The sequence below is a fragment of the Chaetura pelagica genome, unplaced genomic scaffold (assembly GCF_000747805.2).
Source record: "Chaetura pelagica isolate M959 unplaced genomic scaffold, ChaPel_1.0 scaffold79, whole genome shotgun sequence".
In the NCBI taxonomy this organism is placed as follows: Eukaryota; Metazoa; Chordata; class Aves; order Apodiformes; family Apodidae; genus Chaetura; species Chaetura pelagica.
In genome coordinates this window covers 489,527-495,526 of record NW_009969339.1, presented here as the reverse complement: position 1 = coordinate 495,526, position 6,000 = coordinate 489,527, and positions in this window count along the sequence as shown.

The window sequence follows — 6,000 nt, the reverse complement described above, 5'->3', positions numbered from 1 at the left end:
AGGAGACAGGGAGCTGAGAGCAGGTTGGTGACACAGCTGCCAGAGCAAAGGCACAGCACCTGTGCAAGTGAGGAACCTAGAAAGTGTTGGAGGCTCTGACATATTGAGTAAAAGGTATTGAAAATTGTACCTGATGCACACCTACCTTTCCAGAGATAGACATGTTATCTCCAGCACTTGGGTGGACACTGTTCCCTCACCTGACAAGTGATGCACAGAACTGAATGGCATGGACTCCACAGTGTCATGGTTTAACCCCAGTCAGCAACTAAGCCCCACACCTCTGCTCACTCCCTGCCCTGGGTTGGGATGGGGGAGAGAACTGGAAGGCCAAAAGTGAGAAAACTAATGTGTTGAGATGGGAACAGTTTAATAGGGAAAGCAAAAGCCACTCACAGAAGCAAAGCAAAACAAGGAATTAATTCACTACTTCCCATTGGTGTAGTGTCCAGCCATTCCCAGGAAAGCTGTGCTCCATCACACATGATGGTTACTTGGGAAGACAATCACCATCACTCCAACTATCCCCCCCTTCCTTCTTCTTCACCCAGTTTTTTTTCTGCTGAGCATGATGTCACATGGTATGGAATATCCCTTTGGTCAGTTTGGGGTCAGCTGTCCCAGCTGTGTCCCCTCCCACCTTCATGTGTGCCCCCAGCCCACTTGCTGGTGGGGTGGGGTGAGGAGCAGCAAAGGCCTTGGCTCTGTGTAAGCCCTGCTCAGCTGTAACTAAAACATCCCTGTGATATCCACACTGGTTCCAGCACAAATCCAAAACATGGCCCCATATTAGCTACTGTGAAGAAAATTAAGTCTATCCCAGCCCAAACCAGCACATCAAGCAATAACCCTAAAATGATTGAAACAATGTTGGCTTTGCAGCATATTTAATCATTTGGACCTGAAAGGGACTTGGCTTGGGCACAGGTGTTTCGTGCAAGATTAGGCATCAGCTGCCCTAGTGCTGCTGGGAGTGGCACTCACTCCTCACCATCTCTTGGCTGCTGCTTTTGAAACACAGAGCTCTCAACCAAGCTGACCCTGGTCAGTAGTTTCCATCTCAGCAGAGACAACTCCAGTGCCTGTTCTTGGAGTATGAATTTTCAGGGAAGGGCACATTCATTTTCCCAGGTTAACAGGGAACCTTTTCCCAGGTGGACTTTTCCTCAACACAGACACAGCTCCTCCTTGCACAGAGCTTTTTCACAAAAGAAAAAGGAAATGCAAATTCTCTGCAAATTCACCTATGGAGTATTTTTTGTTTACTGATAGAGGGACACAATTTTTTCAGCAGCTAGATTTTTGAAATATGTTTTCCTTGTCAGGAAGCTTTCTCCACTCTGACTGAAATGCCATTGTAGCTAACCAGAGTGGGTGTCTCTCACTTTTGCATATGACTTCCTAGAGGCATAACTCTTGCTAAGGCAAGTGGGATTATTCAGTGGACACGTGAATGTATTCACCACCATGACAACAACCCACAAAGGCAAAGCTGAATGTCCTGTTTAATGAAGCATCTAGTTTTTTGCCTTAAACAATAAATCACTCACTCATATCTTGCACTGATTGCATTTCTACTGAGATATCTCTTGACTGCTCTTGCTGAGCATATTGGTTTGAATTTAATAAAAATACTAATCTATAATTATCATCTTAGAGGTGGTTTTTCTAAATGTCTCCCAGATTCTTTCTGTAGTTAAGGGGTACAAAAGTCAGCACTACATTGCCTAGGTCCTGGATGTCCTCCCATTAGGCTTGGACCCTTGTTTATGGCAAAATTGAGCAGAAATTTACCAGGACTCAAAATTATGATGATCCTAGAACACTGATGCTAATGTGAGTGCTCAGCTCAATAAAACCCCATTCAGCATTGCCCAGTTGGTCTGCATGCTCTCCTATTGGGGTTATCAAAAGATCATTCACAGGAGACAACAGGCTTCTCACTGGGGAGAGCTGCTCTTTCAGGCTTTCTGTGTTACACGTGCTTGACCAGCATTCCATCTGTGTTGGAGTTTCACAGAGCATCAGTTCAGGAAGAGAAATGGAGGTACAACCTGAAGTCTTAGATCATAGCTCACTGTATGAGAATGGCTGTGGCTTCTGTCTAGGGGTGGGAAACAGAAAGGTGAAGATGTGTTTGAGGTTTTAGCCAGTGTCATGAGGCCCTTTCACTTCAAAGGCACAAAGTCCAATGAGGATTAAAAATACCTAGTTTAACCCTCTGATATTTTGAATTAGAATATTTTTTGAAAATTAGTATTAGCTACTACAAAACAAGTTCAGCTTTTCTTCACAGGTTGTAGACCAGAATCTCGCTTTTCTTGAATGACCATTTGGTTTTACAAACAAGCAGAGTAAAAAAGTTTGAGGCTTTCTCAGACTGAAGAGACATGACAAAATTCTGAGAAATTGCAACATACTGACAGTCCAGCCTACTCTAAGAGCAGCAGCTGCTGTTGGAGACTTCTTGCCTTTAGGCTTTTTCGTGAAGGGCCAGATTTTATTTGTGAAATCCATGCAGTATGAGCTGAACAACACTGGGGATATTCTCAGCAGATCTCATCACCCAGCTCCTCACTTCTCTTTTTCTGCCTTCTCCAGCACAGTAGCAGAGCTTGGGTTCATTTTACCAAATCCCACTATGTCCTTCAGCCCCTTCAGTCTCCTGATAATTTCCTCTTTTCAGAGACCATTCCAGTGCAGTCCCTACAGTGTTATAATGACTACATATCTCTTACAACTTGCACAAGGATGTAGGGTTCAGAGGCTCATCAATTCCTGAATGTGACTCTGAACTTTAACAACTGCTGTGAAAAGTAAGTGCCTGGCTGGTGTTCTGTGAAGGGTCTAAAGGGGCTTGACTGCTGAGCTTATGAGATGGAGCTGGGCAAAAGGACAGTGGACTGGGCTTGCTGTCAGCACAGTATCCAGCTTGCAGACACCAGTGTTATGTCCAGGCCATGGAGAAAGTTGGATCTGTACAGGATGAGAAGGAAGAGGAAGAAGAACATGCTAATCAAGTTGTTTTCATTACCTTTTCAATTACTCTCCCCTGCTTTTCCTGCATGAGTGCACACACAAAATATGGCAGGGCATGTTAATTATTGCACCTGAATGAAGAAAGATGTGTTACACTTGATGCAGTTGTGATAAACACAACAGGAGGGTAAAGAAGGCTGCTTCTTCCTTATTCAACTAAGAACAGAGTTATGTTGAAATAATGTCTGCAGCAGGAACTGTGAGAAAAACAGAAGTTGTACATGATAGCTTGACTCATTGGGTTTCCTCTCATAGATACCATGCTATGTCTTGCACTATCTTTCTGCTACTTCTGCTTCCTCTCAAGAAGAAACCAGAACTCTCAAGTAAAACTGGAGAATACGAGGAATTGGAAGGGACAGAGAAGAAAGAAGAGGATGAAAGAAGCAAGAGATGGAGCAGTAAACATCAGAGAGATTGGAGGGTGGGAAGAAAATGTGAAATGAGAATAGGAAGAAGTTATATCAGGTTTACTTTTGAGAAAAAGCCGTAGGATTCCTTCATGAGTTGACTTGACAGTTGTTGAAGTCAACGGAGAAAGTGTCCCTTGCAGTCTCTAAAATTTGAACCACATTCCAAATGTTAGAGGTTTTGCAGTGAACTGAAGTCTACAAACAACAGAATTGTTCCTGTGGCACAAAGGACTCTATGTTCTGCATGGGAATTTATTATTTATTTGTTTAATTTTAAAATCAGGAATAAAGGCTAATGTGTTTTCACTCTCATAGTCATCACAGAACTTTTTTCCCGACTGCTAGCTGCACTTCTCTGGCTTACCTTCTTTTATTTCTCTAGCGTAAGCATGTAATTACCTAAATATTTACACATGTGAACTGCCAACTCTGCTGTTATAGAAGCAACAAGCTTTGCTTGCTAAGGGAAGGTGAGCAAGGAGCTGAGGGTGACAGCAAGGCCTAATGACAATGCCTCATTGACAATGGCCTAATCCTGCAGTAACAAGAGAAACAGAACAATGAGACTGATCAAGATCAGCCATCAGTCCAGATCCCTTGGGGAGTCTCTGTCCAGCAGCCAGACTTAAGGTCAAGCTAGGAAGCCAGGATCACAATGTGTACCACCAGGCACAGATATGACTGTGTCATAGCTCAGGAAAGGACCAGGTCCTTTTTTTTTTAATCTCAGGTAGGTTTGTGTTGTGAGATTTAGGAGATTTAGCAGCATGTTGGGTTTAGCCCCATGGGTGTGAGGCACAGCTTATCCCCAGGAGAAAGAGGTCTCTGTGGAGATGAGCCTTGGTGTGCAGTGGGCAGCCTTGTGCACGTGTGTGCAAGGTGTGAGCAGGGTGGTGGTGTGCCAGGGCCTTGGTGGTGCCTCACTGTGCAGAGCAGCAGGGTGTGTGGGGTGCAGGTCCAGGCTGAGAAGCAAATCTTGAGAACTCTGTGTTGTTGTTGCAGGAAGAAGCAACTGTGGGAGGAAAAGATTCTGAACCCCAGCAAGAGTCTCCTTATCCAGAGCTACCTGGGGGTAAGAGGGAACTGGACCTAGAAGGGAGCCCCTGAAGAAGTACTACATGAAAAGAAAGAAGAGATGTGTTGAGTTGTCTGTTTGAAGAGAAGCTGCCAACTCAGGGTCTGGACTGGAACTGAACAGACTGCTGTCCTGTCCAGAAGGACCTGGCTAAGCCTCATAAAACCCTTCACTACAGGCTTTGGTCTTATGCCTATTTTCCTACCTTAATACCCAGGACATGAGAGTTGAAAAAAAAAACCACCCTCTCCTCCGATGCATCTGGTCAGGTTTGCCATCCCTTGTTTCCAAAATGCCTCCTAGACTCCTTATAGATGAAACTTGTTATCCCTAGAGGGACTTGACTTTTCTCTGTTCCTGGTCAGGGTGTTGCCTGAGTCTCTTCAGCGGTACCTTCTGTAATCTTTGCATGATTGTATGCTCCGGTATGCTCTGCAGTCACTGGAGGTTGGCTTCATGCTGTGAGAGCTTCATTTCCTCCTGCATGCTATTCTTCCTAGACATTGACATTTTCCTATATGTAAGAAAGGAGAGGGCAAAGAGGAGGAAATATATGGTTTGCACACTAGTATCTTATGAGGCATTTTAAAAAGTAAGTGGCTTCTTTTCTATCTCTCCTCTTACTCAATTCCTACATCTGCAAGGGCTGTGCCAACCTTGTGATCCAAATAAATTATATCCCAGTAGGTGGATATCACCAAAAGAGGCACTGCACGGAGCATACTTGGAGCTTTATGAAAACAGTGGCTGGGCTCTCCTGAAGCTGACTCTTGCGTGTTTCATTTTATCACAATTCCGCAGCCTTATCTATCGTTGAGTCTCCCCTGGAACCGTTGGATTTTGTATTTGATCTCACATCTCTAATGTCTCTATCTCCTTAAGGCAGTGCTGCTAATCTCCATTCTACAGACAGAGAACTCGTGCTATTTTTGCCACTGTGTTTTATCTTCTACTTAAGCTAAATGACTTCCACCTCATTTCTGGCTCCCTGCAGTGCAAGTCAGTGATGCACAACTCCAGAGAAGAGTGGTCTTTACAAGGATTAACTAAACAGTTACTTCTCCAATTGCCACATGTTTTTAGTTTTCCACCTCTGTCTTCTCTATCAGCCTCACTCCCTACCTTGCAATTCCTTTTGTCCCATTTTATATTCCCACCTTAAGTGGAATGCCTCTTGAGGGTGCTGCACATGGTGGGCTGTCACAGTCCTCAGTGACCTGTTTTTTTGGCACCCAGTACTTCTCAGACCCTTATTCAGCCAGCAAGCAATGACTCTCAGGCTTGCATCCAGTCAGCAGTTGGGGAAGTGTGGTATGCCAGACTGCTTTGCATGATGCTTATCAGCATGTTTTGCAGGCTCTGATAAATCCCACAAGCAGATCAGTCATCAGTCTAAAGTTCCTTCTAATTAATTCTCTGTTGACAGACTTCAGCAACTTCTTTTTTTGTCCAGGCACAGCAATCAACACGAGT